The 18,025-nt window shown below is 48.4% G+C and overlaps 1 protein-coding gene across 3 annotated transcripts in view; it reads right to left on the minus strand.

The window, feature by feature from the left end:
- Positions 1-17,957, minus strand: part of Scnn1b (sodium channel epithelial 1 beta subunit) — a 57,578-nt gene extending 39,621 nt beyond the window's left edge. For 2 of the 3 annotated variants that reach the window (XM_029568671.1, XM_008843818.2), the window contains exon 1: positions 17,905-17,947. The gene's annotated coding sequence lies outside the window, so the exon portion shown is untranslated. Of the gene's footprint in view, positions 1-17,904 lie in introns of all 3 variants that reach the window. The other variant, XM_029568670.1, reaches the window with a different exon arrangement.
- Between the last annotated feature and the right edge of the window lie 68 nt (positions 17,958-18,025).

The raw sequence follows: 18,025 nt of genomic DNA on the forward strand, positions 1-18,025 counted from the left end.
ATTGAACCTGGGTCCTCTGCAAGAGCAGTCAGTGCTCTTAACTGCTGAGCCAACTGTCCAACCCTATTTATATATATATATATTCATGTCTGTGTACATGCCCACAGAAGCCAAAAGAGGGGTGTAAAATCCCTTGGAGTTAGAGTTATAGGTGGTTGTGAACCTCCTGATATGGGTGCTGGGAACTGAACTTAGGTCCTCTGCAAGAGCAGCAAATTCCCTTAACATTGAGTCGTCTCTCCAGACCCTCCCTACTTATTTAAAAAATTTTTTGTTTATTTATTTTTATGTGTATGAGTGTTATGCCTGCATGTGTGTAACTGCTCCTGTGTTGTGCAGTGCCCAAGGAGGATAGAGGAGGGCATCAGATCCCCTGGAACTGGAGTTACAGAAGGTTGTTAGCCACCATGTGGATGTTGGGATTTGAACCCAGGTCTTCTGCAAGATAAACCAGTGCTCTTAACTGCTGAGCCATCTCTCTAGCCCTTCTCTGCACATTTTCAACATTCTAGAATTTGGTGCACAGTCAGAGTTAAGGACCACCCCCTGCCTCATCCAGGGTCCTCTCTCAGACTGTCAGTCCTGTTTAGTTTCTCTGTGGGGCTGGAGGCTATGTGAGTGCATCTGATCTGCTCCCTTACTACTTGTTTCCATCCACTGGAGCCTCACTCCCCACATACACTGAACAGGTGGGGCCCTGCTCCTTCCCAGTCTCTGCCCATGAGCAGGGGGCCCTGCAGCCCATTCTGGTAGCCGCTATCACATGTAGTGGCTACTGGGTGCTGGAAATGCCCTTTATGGAACTGAGAAGTACCATGGGCATAAAACACAATCTGATCTTTAAAGACATGATGGGAAAATTAAAGACATAAAACAGCCCAGTATTTGACAAGATGCTGAGAGTTCTGGAGATGGGAGGCATGGCAGTGTGAACATACTTTACCTTACTGAACTGCACACTTAAAAACAGTTTAGGTTGGGCTGGCAAGTTGCCACCGTGGATAAGTGCTTTCCTGACAACCTGAGTTTGATCCCCAGGGCCAATAGAGTAGAAGGAGAGAACTGACTCCTGAAAGTTGTCTTCTAACGTCTATATGTGTGCCATAGCACATGCATATGTACACACAAATAAATAAGTGGAATAAAATTTAAATAAAAAAAGTAGTTTAAGGTGATGAGCTGGAGTTGAGACTCAGAAATAGAATGCTTGCCCAGCATGCCTGAAACCCTGTGTTCCATCCCCAGCACCACAATAAATTGTTTATCTGGTTCAGATTTGTGGCTCATGTTATATTAATATAAGACAGCACTGAGCTTGAACAATGTGTAGGCTGGCTGTGCTGCTGGTATGGATACAGTTGAGGCCAAATAGGTGCTTTTTGACCAGAAGCAAACTTGTTACCAGAAGACTGTGGTGTCATAAGGATAGGGGGAGGCGGTGTCAGGGCAGTTTGCAGAATGAAATCCTGGTTTCTATCTGTTGTTACATGATGGGAACAATGCCATTTGCTGAGCGTCTAGTATGTGCCAGGAACTGCCATGTGATACCATCTCATTTAATCCTCAAGGCAAGCTTGTAAGGACTTGTCACCTCCCTAACACAAAAGGAGAGAGAAAGCCAGTGACCCTCACTGTATCTGTGTTCCAAGGTCTCCTGCCTGAGGTGAACTGAGCCAGCAATCCTGCTCAAACCCCAATGAAAGCTGAGGCTTCTGGTCCCCTATTAACCAAGGGGGCTTCTGGTTTCCAGAGCAACTAGGAGCCCCTGGAGGTGTCTAGTCTCTCTGTTCAGGAAGAAAAGTTGTCAATTTCTAGTCTCTGATCTCCAATGTAATACCCATGCAGATCTGCCTGCCAAAACCTCTCAAGATCTTCGGGAACCAGTCAGGGCCTGGGGTGGTCATTTCTTGATTAAGGCAGTTGTGGCAGATGGCACTGGGCCCGGCCTGTCCCCAAACCTATGGTGGCTTTCCGCTCTCTGTGGAGACCTATCCACTTCCATTGGTGGCTCCAGGCCTGAATCTGAGGCCCTCTGGAAGTGGCAGAAACTTCTGAGACCCTCTCTGTGGATAAGCTGTACACAGCAGGAGCCCTGGAATGGGGAAGACGTTTGCAAGGACCACAAAAGCTCTGTCTTCTCAGCTGCAATTATGTGTTTAAATTGTAGGTTTGTACTTGAGTAAACTGCTCTGGTCTGGTCCAAGACACAGCTTGGCCAGAGAAACAAACCAAGATCTGATTCTTCCGTGAGAATTGGATGCCGAGGAATCTGTCCTCAAACTGGGACAGATTAGGGGCCTCTGGGGACCTCTCCACCTAGGTGAGAGCCACTGGGCCAAAGACCCAGTACATGACTGAGACACAGGCAGTTCTCAAAGTCTGGGCTCTGGCTTGGCTTCAGCTGCCGCCCCTGGGAGTGATGCTGGAAAGGCAAATCTTCAACTTGTATCCCACTCTCCTGAATCAGAAACCCCAGATTTAACCTTCTCGGATTCTGGTCTAAGTTTAAGTTTGAGAACTACTGGCTTAATGCCTTCCTACTCAAAGGATGAAGCCAGAGTTGGGCACAGTGGCAGGGGCCTGTGAATCTCAGTGACTCCAGAGGCTTGAGGCAGGAGGATGGAGAGTTCTAGGCCATAAAGAGTTAGAAACTATTCTAGGTTATATAGTGAGATCCCATGTCAGAAAAACAGAGAACAATAATAAAAGTAAGGATGGTGCCAGGAGGATTGACAGTTTTACTCAGAGACAAAACCCAAGCCCCACGTGATCTACTGAGTCAGAATTTTTCTTCTTTAAAAATTTATTATTTTTATTTTACATGTATGCGTGTGTTGCCTGCATGTATATAAGTGCACTTGTGTAATGCCCAAGGAAGTCAGAAGAGGGCATCAGATTCCTCTGGAACTGGAGTTATGGATGGTTGTTAAACTGCCATGTGGGTGCTGGGAATGGAACCTGGTCTTCTGTAAGAGCAGTCAGTGCTCATAATTACTGAGCCATCTCTCCAGCCCAGAATATCTTTTCTTTAACATTTTGTTGTGCTGGGATGAAGCCAGAGCCTCCAGCACGTTAGGCAAATGTTCCACAACTGAGCCACATCCCAACCGACTGTGTACCTAACCAGATGCTAGGTGACTCATTTGTGTGATATAATTGGAGCTGTTTTGGCCTGGAGTTCTTTCCATTTGGCCTATGCTTCAACTGTATATGCTTCTGGGGGATCAGACAGGTGATCTCACAAAATGAAGCCATGTCAGACCCAGGAGACCATTGGAAACTGGGCTAAGATGCTTAGAGAGAATCTGAAACTTAGATACTGAGTAAAATTTGATGAAAATCACAGTGACTAGTGCAGCTCAGTGGTACAGTACATGCCTAGTGTGCTTGGGGTCCAGGGTTCCTTCCCTAACACCCTCCAAATAAAAATGCTGTGTGAGTCACACAAAACCAGTCCCAAGAGACACCGGCTTATGACCCTGTCCACAAGAATGGTACTTTGCAAGGCTGGCTATAGTGGTGTAGGCCTTAAGAAACAAGAACTGGGCATAGTGGTATGTGCCTTTAAGCTGAGCACTCAGGAGGCAAGGCAGGTGGATTTCTGCAAGATCAAGACCAGCCTTGTCTACATAGTGAGTTCCAGGTCAGCTGGGGCTACAGCTGTCTCAAAAAGACAGAGAGAGAGAGAGAGAGAGAGAGAGAGAGACAAAAACACTGCCTTACTGTCTAGGTTCTCTCTCTCTCTCTCTCTCTCTCTCTCTCTATGTATATATTCTTGTGTACTCAGGTGCATGTGGAGGTCAGCCTGGGCCATCATCCTCAGGAATGTCATTTACCTCTCACCAATTAGACTGGTCTGTCCAGCCAGCACCAGCGATCACCCCCCGCCCCCCACCGTCTTTGCCTTTCCAATACTGGAATTACGAGTGTGGGCTACCATGCCTGGCATTTTTACATGGGTTCTGAGTATTGAACTCAGGTCCCCCACACTTGTATATCAGGTGCTTTACCGACTGAGCTGTCTCCCTAGCCCCTGGGCTGACTTTCTGATCCTGGAAACTGGCAGCTCTGCTGGCTTTCCAAGATGCACACAGAATGGACAGGAAAAGGACCAGACTAAAGACCCTCAAAGCATCTGTCTGGGGGAGTCACCCAAGGGCGTTTAAACACCACCAATACCTAGCCCCACCTCTAGACTGTCTCATTTACTGGGTCTGAGGTGTGGTGATGCAAAGTTCCCCAAGTAACCAGAGCCTGCAGAATTTGGGAAAATGTATTAAAGCAAGAATTGATAAACTTTCAGTAAAGGGCCAGGCAGCAAGATTTTAGGCTTATTATCAGTATCATTATTATACTTTGGTGCTAGAGTTTGAACCTAGGAACCCATACATGCTAGGCAACCACCCTACCCCTGGCCACTTACATTTTTTTAAAATTTTGACACAGGGTCTCACTGTGTAGCCCAGACTGGCCTTGAACTTGCCATCCTTCTGCCTCAAACTCTTGAGGAGTAGCTGTGAGGACGGGTGTGGCACCATGCATGGCAGTACTTTAACGTTGGTATGTCGTAGAACTTCGGTGGCAGGCAAAGTAGCCTCAGATCACTGTTGAATTATGAATTCCATGTTAATTTGCAACTGCCAAAAATACATTTCTCTTGATTATTTTTGTTGTTCTTCAGATCAGGGTGTTACTATGCAGCCCAGACTAACCTAGAACTCTACCTTCCTGTGTCAGCCTCCTAAGCATGGGGATGACAGGCACGTGTCACCATGCAGGGCTCTTGATACCATTCTAACTATGTAAATGCCATGCATAGCTCACAGTCCTCACACAGTCCGAGGGTGGGCCCAGCTTGGCTGGAGGCCCTCGTTCACATACCCCTGAGCTTGAGTACCCAATTGCAGGCCTGGGGACCTGGCAGCCCAGCCTTCAAGCCACTTCTCTTTCTGAGTTGCCTACACAGAGGCCCCTGACCCTTAGCAGTCCTGGATTAGACAAGGTCATGTTGAAAGCCAGTCAAGTATTGACTCCATCTGGTTCTACGCCATAAGCGCCAGGCTGGAGCCCTGATTCCTCTGTTCCCTGTAGGACTTCAGGGAGATGCCTTGATAGGTGGGTTCTTTGGAACCTAGGGGGTCCCACCTCTGGCTGGGGCATCATTGAACCCTGACATACATGCTCAGTGCAGTGGGCATGGTGCTCAGGCTCTCAAGCTTCTCACAGCCCCTTGCAGGGCAGGAAGAGCTAGCTCACCTCCTTGAGTGTTATGATATATCTGTATCTTTAGATGGAGACAGAGAGATCAAAGGATTTGGCCCAAGTCACACAGCGGGAATGGGAGGATGTTTTTCTTCTTTTTAAAAATATTTTATTTTTTATTTTATGTGTATGAATGTTATGCCCCTTTGTAGGTAAGTGCATTGGTGTCATACAATGTCCGCGGAGGACAGAAGAGGCTGTTGGATTCCCTGGAATTGGAGTTACGGACAGTTGTTAGCTGCCATGTGGGTGCTGGGATTCGAACCCAGGTCCTCTGCAAGAACAGTGTTCTTAACTGCTGAGCCATCTCTCCAGCCCTGCTGTTTCTTCTTTTTTCTTTTTCACAGTGCTAGGACTGTGAACCTAGGTACTTTAAGCCACGTCTGACTTCAGAGCTTGCTTTCACAACTGTTTGGCTTTACTGCCCCCCCCATCATCTATCTTAGGGACAATCTATAATCTGCCACCAGCCCCAGTCACCCTATTGCCCAGGCACAAACTTCTCAAGGTCAGCTACAAACCTGCTTGGTCTGTGTGGGCAGCAAACCTGGGCTCTTTGATCTTGATTGGCATCCCACCTTGGGCTCCCAGTGGGTGCTGAGGTAAAATCATTCTATACCATTTAAGAAGAAGGCTGGCAGAGCTGCCTTGCTTGGCTGAGCAGGTTGTGCACTGTACATCTCTAGGGGGAATCGTTCATAATGTGGTGGGCATGAATGACACTTGGAGCCCTGTAGCACACGACCCATGTAACTGCACAGCAGCCCTGGAGACGAGGTAAGATACTCAAGGCAGACAGGCATAGGATCCACCCTGGGTGGCTGTCTTTATTACTGTTTAAAACAAACCATTAAAGAGAGAAAGGCCCAGAGGAAATGACTCTGTGCATGATGGTGGTGGTGGTGGTGGTGTCTATGCTGGCTGGTTTGGTAGAACTGTTTGGGTTGGGAGCAGGAAGTAGTTGGCTCTTCCTGGGAACTCTCTGCCTCCATTGGGAAAAGCACCCTTCTGACTGTCTCAGACTGGGAAGATTATAATGCAGTCGGAATCTCAGCCCCAGTCTGGGCAGCAGTTGTCCCTCCCCTCCATGCTCAGCCAGTGGGGGGTGGTCTCTGCCGGACTGCCCACAAGCCACCCTATTCCAGGCCCATTCTCATGCTGGGTTCCACCTGCCTCTCAAATCCAGGATGGGAACTGACTCCCAGCCAGATGCCTCAAGCTGTGCCCTTAACTACTGTTCCCCTGGCCTATGTGTTTTCCTGTGTTTGTTTTGCTTTTATGATCCAAACTAGGCCCTATGCCAGGGCTGTACCTGTATAAGCGAGCTTCTGTGTCCCTTCCCATGAGCCTACAAGGCAGGAACTGCCATCATCCCGTTTTATAGAGCTTTAGAGAGGATGGGTCAATTTCTTGAAGTCACACAGCTAGAAAGTAGAACTACAAATCAGATTGGGGTCTTTTGGACTGTTTAGCTCCAAAGTCTTTCTTATCTTTCTAGGGAACAAGATGTATCATGTTCTCTGAGTCTGTCTGTCTGCAGGCTTGGGTCTGAGAAGTCATGTGGGTCATGTTGCTGCAGCTGATAGGGCCGTGGTGGTGATGAGAGTGGTGATGATGATGGTGATAAAGATGATGATGGGGGTTGAGGGTAATGATGCTGATAATGCTTGGGGTGAGATGGTATTGGGAGGGTGAAGATAACATCTATCAGGTAAGGGTTATTGTGAGCAGAGTCAGCTGAGGTAATGACAAATGTGCTGTTTGTCAGCTCTATGGCCAGCACATTAGCTGCTTCCTGCTTCCCGGGTCTAGACCTCCAGAGCAGGACCCACTGCCCGGAGCTTATTAAGTACCCTCGTCCTCTAACATGAAGTCAAAGGCATGAATCAGAGACAAGAAAGAGGAAGAAGGAAGGGCTGGGGGATGGCTCAGTGCCGTCCTTGCCTAGCTTGTATACAGCCCTAAGTTTCACCCTTAGCACTGCAGAAACAAAAACAAAAAAACAAAAACAAAAAAAAGAGAAGAGGCTGGAAGATGGCTCAGTGATTAAGAGCACTGGTTGTTCTTGCAGAGTACCTGGATTTAATTCCCAGCACCCACATGGCAGTGAAAAATCATCTGTAACTCAAGTTCAGGGGATCCAATGCCCTCTTCTGACCTCTGTGGGCATTGCATAACACAAGTGCACTTACATACACACAGGCAATACATTTCTATATATGATAAAAATAATAAAATATAAATTACAAAACAGAAGATGCCAGTGCCTCTCCTTGTGGCTCCTGGAGCTTCCTTCTGTGCTGCCATCTCTTGCTGGCCCCTGAGGTCCAGGTTTGCTTTTTCCAGCATGGAGCTCAGGCCATCCATTCCCCACATTACCAGGGACAGGTTGCCCCAGCTGTGGAGGCCTTGGGAGGCAGGCCCAGCCTCCAAAGCCTTTTTGCTCACCTCCCTTTGGAAACCATCAGTCAGAGGAAGTTGCCTCTGCTGGGTGGTTTGGAGGCTGAGACTGGTGCCCCAGAGACAGAGCAGCTGTCACATCTAGCTCTGACCAACCTCTTGTTCAAGAGACCAAGATCTTTACCCATGCCACGACAGAGGGTGATTCTCAGCCTATCCGAAAGCTGAAACCTAACACACGGCTGTGGGAGACCCCAAGGCATTGAGAGCCACATTCTAGAGGGAAAGATTCCATATCCGCTCTACCCTAGATTCTCAGGGGACACTGGGAAGCTGAGAGGGCAGGACCAGGTAAACAGTGTGCCCTGTAGTCAAACTGTACAGGTTACAATCCCTGCCCCACCATCTGTCAGCTCTGAGTGATCTTAGGTAAGTGACAACTTCTCTGATCCCATTTATTATCTGCCAAATGTATACAATTATGTCACCTGTTTCACAGGACCAGTGTGTGAGAATGAATTCATACACACAGAGTGACTCAGTATCCTCATGTGTAACATGGGGACGATAACAGTACCTACCTTTAGGGTTACCAAAAGTATTCAGTGAAATAATACATGTGTTTTCATATAGATAGGCTTAGCTTAGAAAAATCCAGGATTCAATTCCTAACACCAAAATAGAAAAAGTATAAATAAAAACCTTGTCTGGTCTTGTTATTATTGATGGGGAGAAGGCCATGTGTGCCTCCTCAACATTAGTACCATGTGTTGAAAGAGACACAAAAGCCAGCAAAACAGCAGTGCCCAGGGCAGGGGAGAACCTCCTGGGAGGAGCTGAGATGATTTCCAGAAGGGTCTTTTTAGCCAATTAGACCATCAGCTCCAACAGGGCCAACCCTGCCCACCTCAGCCCAGTCCTGCCGGAAATGGGAAAGGTCCCTTTGGGAGTTGCAGGAGTGGGTGAGGTGGGGAGGGATTTCTGGGTGGGAGCCTGAGGAAGCTTCTGGGAGCTGAGCCCTAACTTGTATGTATTCTAATCCCGGTATGTACCCATCCATCCACTCCTTCATCTATTCATTCACTCATTCAAGTGTTTATTCTTCACAAATGTTTGCCGAGGCTCCCACACTGAACCAAATACCCTTACTTTGCTCTGGTTTAAACTCCTACAAAGTAGATCACAGCACCGGAATACTTCCCCTCCCCCCCCCCCTCAGTGGTAGGTGGATGAAGAGTTGAATTGCTAAAAGAAAATGCATCCCTGGTTTAAACTCCTACAAAGTAGATCACAGCACCGGAATACTTCCCCCCCCCGCCCCCTCAGTGGTAGGTGGATGAAGAGTTGAATTGCTAAAAGAAAATGCATTTTTCTCTTTGCACCAGAAACAGGGCATCTTCTCTTCCTGCTCAGATGGATGTTTGCAGCTTCAGAGTTCCTCCTCCCACGGAGCCCCGGGTCCAGAGACGGAGTGCTGGGGAGGGGAGCTCAGCGATGCCTCCTTCCTAGCATACCTGGGATCTTTCAGCATTCTCTGTAGAGGTGGCAGTGTTTCTGCCTTTGCAACCAGATTCTTCTTCCTCTGCCCCGCCCCCATTCCCTCCCTGAAGGGCCAAAGTCAGGTGATGGCAGCCTCTAGCAAGGTGTGCTCTGCACAGGCCTGTTGACATCCACACCGTGAGCCCTTAGCAGTGAGAAGCTCCCAGGGTGCCTCTGGGACTGTAGGCTACACAAACTACCTGGAGGAGGCTGAATAAGGAGCCTGAGCAAGTTTGACGACTATACCTTAGCCTTAGTGCTTTGAGGGCAGGAGCTGGATGGACTGGGGTGCCCCCAAGACCTTTTTCTCCAGGCAGGTGGAGGTCCTGCCTCCAGGAGAGTGGGCTCTTTCCTGAAGCTCTCCCTCACCAGGATTAACACCCCTGGGAGCCAGTCTCTGTCCTTGAATGCAGTGGGCCATGCAGTGGGTCGGGGGCCTGCCAGCGGGCTCTGCCTACCAGGTCAGAGCTGTGCCTAGCACTTCTAGTCTCCTCCTCCCCCTCATCTCCTCTTCTATCTCTTTCCCTTCCTCTTCCTCACTTACCTTCTGTCCTCCTTTCCTTTCTCCCTCTCCTCCCTTTAACAAGCACTTGGCTCCCAGCTGCCAGGCATGCTCTTGACGTGAGACACTCCCTCATCTCTAAACAGTCCTTCAAAGGCTGCACTTAAGCCTCAGACCCCACAGGTTTCTGTAGTCTCTTTCTCTAGCCCAATCCACCAAGGCCAGGGCCAACCCCTTCTCACTGTGGTGGAAGCCAAGGACAGAGGTGATCTCTGTGGGGAAGGGAGGAGAGAGGTAGTATCACAAGGATTCAAAGCCTTAAGCTGGGAGAAGCAACAACCTACACACACACACACACACACACACACACACACACACACACACACACACACACCCAGCCTAGGAATGCCAGCAATCCGCTTATAGTAAAAGGAGCTTGTTTGGAGAGTTGTATCCAGCTCTGCCTGAGGTGCTCAGAGGAGTCAAATCAAGAGTAGCTTCAGAGAGAACACAGCCCTGGGAAGTGAACCCCCACTCCCCACCCCCAAAAAGGGGGAAGCAAGGCAGCCTGGCTTTGTCCCTAAGGTCAGCAAAGAACAGCCATGGTGACCCCAAACTCTACCCCACTACTCTTAATTTTCCAGTCAGGGGACATTGGGGTGTGTGTGTGTGGGAGTTGAAAGTTGAACTCAGGCTGTTTTTACTGCTGTATGACCAACCCTTGGGCAGTTCGGGAATCTCTCAGTCTCCAGGGTCTTGCAGACTGGTCACAAGTCACCTTCCAGAAAATCCATAAGTCAAAACCATGGCTGTATTTGGTTAGGATAAGGATCCTTACCTTATAAATACATACCTACACACACACACACACACACACACACACACACACACACACACTGCTTTCCTGGAAGCAATCACAATTTCAGCACTCAGGCTAGCCTGAGCAACACAATGAGAACCCTGCCTCAAAACTGAAAACAGGGTCGAGCCAGGTGGCAAAGTGGTTGCTGCCCAGTGAGCCTCAGGGATCCTCCTGTCTTCACCCTTTCAACGCTCTGAAGCATACACAACCATGTTCGGCTTTCTATATGGGTTCTAGGTTTTGAACTCAGGTCCTCATGCTTGCTGGACAAGCACTTTACCAACTGAGCACTTCCCCAGCCCAGACTTGACTCTCATCTCAGTCCCCTAGTGAGCCTCCTCGCTGGAACCTCGCCGTCTTAGAATCTGATTCCAGTTGCTAGTTCCAGCTGCCACCCGTGCCCCCCCCCCCCCCCCCCCCCCCACTGTCAGTGCATGACCTACAATGGCCCCAGGAAGCAGAGCTCTGTGTACACAAAGTGGCAGTTCTTTGCTGGGAGCTATGGAGAGGGCGTTATGGCCCTGCACATGCTAGGCAAGTGATTTACACGGAGCTATAGCAACAGCTCACTATATGTTTTGGTGTGTGGCAAAATATAAACTATAAGCTATGTGATTGTACCCATTTTAGAACACTGAGTCTAGTGTAACTGAATGCATTCTCAAGCCTCCCAGAGCATTTCAACACATCAGCAGGACGGAACTCCACATCATGAATCCCAAGTTCCCACCCCTGCCTCTCTGCTAGGACCTCACCTATGCAGGATTATAAAGTGTATGTCCTTTCCTCATCAAAGCCCCTACTTAAAGAATCAATTTCTCACAGCTGGGGTGTAGCTCAGCAGTTAAGAGTACTGGTTTTGCTCTTGAAGAGGACTAGGATTTGGTTCCCAGAACCCACATGGCTGTGAACAACTGTCCCTAACTCCAGGGGGCCCATCACCCTCTTCTGGCTTCCACAGGTACAGCACAGCACAGGTATACTTTTGTACATGGAGGCAACATACTCATACACATAAAAATAAGTAAATAAACAATTTCAGGGCTGGAGAGATGGCTCAGAGGCTCAGTGCACTGGCTGCTCTTGCAGAGGACCTGGGTTCAAATCCCAGCACCCACATGGTGGCTAACAACCATCTGTAACTCTAGTTCCAGGGGATTCGACACCCTCTTCTGACCTCTGTAAACATTGCATGACATCAGTGAACTTACACAATTATACATAAAAAATTTAAAAAATTTAAAAATTCAAAAACCAATTTCTCATTTTACATTTAACATATCAGGCTGAGGGAGATGGCTCCGTGGATAAGATGCTTGCTGTGAATGAGGATCTGAGTTCAGGTCTCAGCACTAGGAAAGAGGAGCTATGCAGATCCTGGGGTCTTGCTGGTCAGTGAATCTATCTGACATCATGATCCACAGATTCAGTGTGAGACCCTGTCTCAGAAAATAAGGTGGAGAGAGACAGAGGAAGACACAGGACATCCTCTGACCTCCACATGCACATACATGGGCAAATGTATCTTTATATTCAAGTGTACCCCCCCATACTCATAAACACACATTTTAAGCAGAGTCTCACTGTATAGCCCAGGCTATCCTTGACTCTCCTGCCTCAGCCCTCATCTCCTGCCTTGGATGTGTCCACCACACCTGGCTTTGCCAGGTGAATTAATCTTACTGAGAATGGTATGTTTGTTTTAAATAAGGAGAAGTTGGATGTAGCTACATTTTATAACTAAAACAAAATACATAGATGGGACAAAAAATTCTAGATATTATCAAATTACAGACTATGAAAAACTAATCATCTCCCCAAAGATCTGAAGTTCCACTGTGGTTAGCTTCCAGAGTTTGAAAAGTTTGTAGTGCTGGGGATGGAACCCAGGGGTTTTTGAATGCTAGGTAAGCGCTCTAACCACTGAGCAATGTCCCCATCTCTGTCCAAATTTTAATATATACATATGTCTAGACCCCTTTGATTTTGCATGGGTGTGTATGTGATGTGTACATGTGTATATGTGTTCAAGTGCTTGAGTACAGACCGGAAGTTGATGTTCTTGTTCTCCCTCAATAGCTCTCCCTTTAGTTATTGAGGCAGGAGTCTCTCACAGAACCTGGAGCTCACCAATTCCAGCTAATCTTGCTAGCCGCCTTGCCCAGAAGAACTCCAATTCCCACCTTCCAAGCGCTGGGATGGCAAGTGTTTGTCATACGTACTTGGCTTTGATGTGGGTTCTGGGGCTCTGAACTACAGTCTTTATGCTTGTGATAAAGCTATCCGCTGAGCCATCTCCCCAGTCCCCCAGACCCCTTTTAAAAATGCAGTGCAGCATACTATTCTATACTATACATTTTCCTTTTAGCTATACCTGGGACATAGTTTTGCATTTGTTTATAAAGAGCTTCAGCTTTCTTTTTCATGGCTGAATCATATTCTCTTGTGTAGCTGCTCTGACCTCTGCCATAGTCAGTTTTGTTTTCAGGGACATTAGGGGAGTTTCCAACCATTTGCTCTTCCATATGGTGTGAGGTAGTTTTGTTCTGATGTGTGTTGGATGCAAGGGTATCTGTTGGGTAAATTACAGGTGGGAGGACAGATTCAGGGAGTGAGCATCAAAAGCATTGATGGGTGTAAGGGATTTACAGTGTCCCCCAAGAATCATTTGCTGAAGGAATTGATGCCCAGACTCTTGGAGCCGTGGGGAAAGGATGAGAGCTTTAGGAATGGGGCCTGACTAGAGGACACAGGCAGTGTGCCCTTGAAGGGGGTATAAAGATGATAAAGATGTTCTATATGGAATACACAAAAATCTCCCACCACTCACATCTACTACACGCTAGATGAGAGGGTAGAAGCCGAGAATTCTATCCTTGGCAAGAACCTAAACTGGAGGGTATATGATGGCAGATCCTTGTCCCTCTCTGCCCTGGAGATGAGGAGAAAGCATTCCTTATGATCAGAAAGCTGCTGAATTCCTGGCATTTCTTTTCCTGTAAGACTTGCCCTCCTTTCTAGCTGACACTTCCCACCTGCCTAGGACAAAATGGGAATTTTAAGGAGATATTTTCAAGTGAGGAATTAGGAATACCTTGAGAAGCTAAAGGCCTGCCCCACCTCCACCCCCCACCCCATAAAAAAAACTGTTCTGACGTGTGGTGGCACATGCCTTTAATCCCAGCACTTGGGAGGTAGAAGCAGGAGGATTGCCACAAGTTCAAAGCCAGCCTGTTCTACATAGCAAGTTCCCAGCCAACCAGGACTATATAGCGAGACTCTGTTTCAAAAAGCAAAACAACAACAACAACAACAAAAAGAACCACAGAGGCTGGACATGGTGGTGCAAACCTTTAATCCACATACTCTTGGAGGTTGAAGCAGGCAGATCTCTGTGAATTTGAAGCTAGCCTGGTCTACATAGCAAGTTCCAGGCCAGTCAGGGCTATATAGTGAGACCTTGTCATAAACAAACAAACAGCCTATACATAGAGCTGTCTTATGGCTGAAGGCTGTCTATGTGTTTTTTTTTCCTTTGACCACCATGAGAATTCAAGTCCAGGCATAAGTCCTGAGCAGTGTGATACACCATGGTTCTACAAAAAGCAGGGCTCAAGTTGTGACAAGGTTGGGGATGGTCATATCCTGCAGAGGGGATCCTAATCAAGAGTAGATCCCATCTGCACATCCTGTCCAAAGCTCTAGTGAAGAACAGGGACAGAGTAGCCTCATATGCATAGGCCCTGCCCTAAAGATAAAAATTTGTCCAGGTGTGTTGGTCTACACATGTAACCCAGGACTCAGGAGGCTAAGGCAGGAAGATAGGGAGTTCCAGGTTAGCAAGGGCTATGATACCCCATCTCTAAAGAGACAAAAACAAAAACAAAAATTGCTAGTCTGTCACTGGATCCCTTGTCACTTCTTAGGCATAGTTCACCGGTCACACCTCCTGGTTTCATAAAGCCTGCTTCTTCTGTGTGGAATGCCTTCCTCTATCCTGCATCAGACCTCCTGCTCATTCTTCAAAACCCACCTTTGAGGTTTCCCTCCTCTTTGCACCTTTCTGTTGAAATGCTGTCCCTTTTAATTCTCAGATAAAAGGGTGCAGGGTTGCAGCATTTTAGCACTTTATCTGATCAACCATGAGAGCCAATGCTCAGTTACAGGAACCAGCAGTTAACATCATCGCCATTATCAGTAATACTGAGGTTGTATTTACCATATCCAGGCAGCATTCTGGTGTATTGTGTATTGTGTATTGACTCATTTAACACCCAAAATAACCCTCCAAGGCAGACACAAAAGCGACCTTATCCAAATCATCTGGGATATAGAGATGGCTGCAGAGTCCCTTTGTTACTTTTCATTGTGTTAAGAATGAGAGTGGTCCAGGTGGGCACTGTGGGGCCCTGGAGCTGCCTGCCTGGCCTAAAAGCCATCTGGAGATGCTAGCTTTTCTGATTTTTCCAGGTGATCCAGAACTTGGAATTTTCTGTGATATCTCAGGACTAATCTACAATTCTAAAAGGAGAGGGCGGGACTGGAGAGATGAGTCAGTAGATAGAGCATTTGCTATGGAAGTTTGAGGGCTAGTGTTCAGATCCTGGGAGCCTGCATAAAAGTTGGGGGGACGTGAGGGTCACCTGTAATCCCAGCACTGGGAAGGTGGAGACGGGATCCTAGGGCAAGCTTGCTATCCAGACTAGCCAGATCACTGAGCTCCAGGTTTAGTGAGAGACTCTGCCTCCATAAAAAAATGGAGAGGATGAAAAGTCCAGATGTTCATCTTTGGTCTTCACACACATTCACACATGTGCATGCCCACCAGCACATATGAGCACATATACATGTGAACACAAATACATACACATGGAGTGTGTGCCTCATAAAAGCTGCCCACAGCTTTCTCTGTGACTTCAGTGGTTTCCTGGTTTTCAAATAGGTACCTGAAGTCATTTCTGCATCCTAGTTCAGTGCTGGATGCTCAGTAGGACCTTTGTTGGTACCACAGCATGCTGAATCTTTGCTGTGAGCTGAGCTTGGTGCTCAACAACAGAAATATCACCTTGCCTCCACCACAGGGCCATCTCATGCTCTCCCCTGTCCAGGGTAAGACTCTCTCCATTTTAATTATCATCTCACTGCTCACTTGACAGGTTAGAGAAACTACTATCATTAAACCTATTCAACAGATGTGAACCATAGATCAGAGATCAGGATCTGCCTGACCTGGCGTGGCAGAGCTGGGATCACAACTCCAGCATCTCTGACTTCAGCATTTTGTGATCCTGGCTGTTGTCAAGCACCATCGAGCATTCCAGCAAGGTTTACTTATTGTTTATTTGGTCTTTTGAGGCAGGAACTTACTATGTAACCTGACTGGCCTAGCATTTGCCGTGTAGCCCAGGCTAGCTTTGAACTCACTGTTTCCCTGTGCCTTTAGGTACTGGGATGACTGGAGTGCATCACCATGCCAGGCTGTACAAACTTGTGAAGGGCCTATCATACCGTCAAAGGCAGAGTATCTTTACACTACTATCTGGACCAGAAACTGTGAGCCACACAAAGAGGAGGCTGGATACTCTGCTCTGTCAGACCATGATTTCAAAATAAATTCATATGTATGTGTATGTGTCTGTGTGTTTGCCATGTATGTGCAGGTGCCAGTGGTGGCCAGAGGCACTGGATCCCCTAGAACTGGAGTTACAGGCAGTTGTTAGTCATCTGAGGTGGGTCCTCTGGAAGGGCTCTTAGCCACTGAGCCTCTAGCCCATTGTTCTTAACCACTCTGTCTCCTGTTAGAGGACAAGAATGGCATTGGTAACAGCTAGACAGACCCCCTGGGTATGACCTTTGGTGTACTCTCTGCCCACTGGATACTGGCAGAGCTTTTCCATCCTAGCCCTTGAGCTCCCTGGAAGCTGCAGAGAGGTGGGGTTTGCCCTTGACCATGGACAGCTAGAACAGAGGTGGGATTGCATGTCTGTGCACAAGCACATATGTATGCATGTGTGCTTAGGGGTCTGCCTTACATCATGTGATGTGTATACATATATGGCTTCTGGGTGTACAATGAAGAAGGGATCTCATCTTCCAAATTCATATACTATGAGGTCAGTTACAAAGAACAAAAACTTGAACTTGACCAGAAATGGTAATTTTTAGAAGAATAGAAAAAAGCATGCCCAATTTTTGAGGACCTATACATCTACCCCAAACTATACCACAGTTCAAATAGGTGAGCTAGATGCTTATGCAGCACTATGGATGATTTGGGAAGGAATAAGAGGGTAGGGGAGAGTCACCATTGTCCAGTGGTGTGGATGGATTATATCACTTCCATCACATGCCCACTACCTTACTAAGTGTTTTACATATTTCCTATGGGCTTGTCTATATGACTATATAGATGTTGAGAAAGGTCTAGAAGAAACACCCCAGATGGAGGTGGCTACCTTTGGGGAGCCGAGAGTTGGAAGATTTCAGAGGAAGGAGGAGGGATCCTTGTACTAGCTTGCTAGCAGTTGGTCTAAATCACAGCAGGTTCCTTCAGACATGTCCTCACCAGGGACCTCACTTGACTGACTGCTCCCAGATAGAAGGGAGCGCTGTTTGTTTCTGGTGGTCTGCTGTCTCCTCCTTAAACTCGTGCCTCAGTTTCCTCCTCTAGGCTCTGAGCTCTGCCCCTCACCCCCTGTGCTCAGCACATCTATGGGATGTGACGTTCTCTAGATTTCGACTTTGCGATAGATAAAAATCCTGGGATGAGGTCAGAGACAGACCGGGTTCGGACCTGGATCTGGCTCCTCTCCGGTCCCACATCAGTACTTCGGTGTCCCCCAGAGGCGCTGGGCTGACCCAGGAGACCACAGTCAGGCTCTGAGCTCAGATTGCCTGGGTTCAGATCTGCAAGCAGCCACGCGTCGTGGTGCCCCACACCAGCAGCTCCACCCTCTAATCCTGTTTCCCCTCGGTGAACCCGGAGCCCGCGGGCCCACCTGGAGGGTGTGCAGCGCTCCGCTGGGAACCTGGGCCCCGGTGGAGTTTCACTGTTGCCGCCTCTGCAGCCGCACCTTGCCCCGCCCACTCCGCGAAAGGACTCAGGCCCGGCTCCCCGCCCGCCGGACAGCGTGCGACCCTCGCCGGGCTCGCCGGGGACGTGTCTCCCTCCTGTCCTCCCCTGCGTCCGCAACACGTCCAGTCTCCGGGTCCCCGCGGGGACGAGCCGACAGGCACCCAGCGCCCTCGGGTGGGAAACTGAGTGAGGCTGCGACGCCCGCCGCGGTTGGGGAGGTGGGACCGCGGTGGCCAGGTGCGCGCGCGGTGGTCGCTGACATACCTGCTCCTCCCGAAGCAGCTTTGGGTCCCGAGGATGCGGTGGCGGCGGCGGCGGTCGAGTGGTGGTGGCGTTAGGTCCCGGGGAGAGCTGGGCTGCTGGAGGCGGAGGGAGGGGGCGGAGG

The sequence above is a fragment of the Nannospalax galili genome, unplaced genomic scaffold (genome assembly GCF_000622305.1).
Source record: "Nannospalax galili isolate Female #2095 unplaced genomic scaffold, S.galili_v1.0 scaffold381, whole genome shotgun sequence".
NCBI classification, from domain to species: Eukaryota; Metazoa; Chordata; class Mammalia; order Rodentia; family Spalacidae; genus Nannospalax; species Nannospalax galili.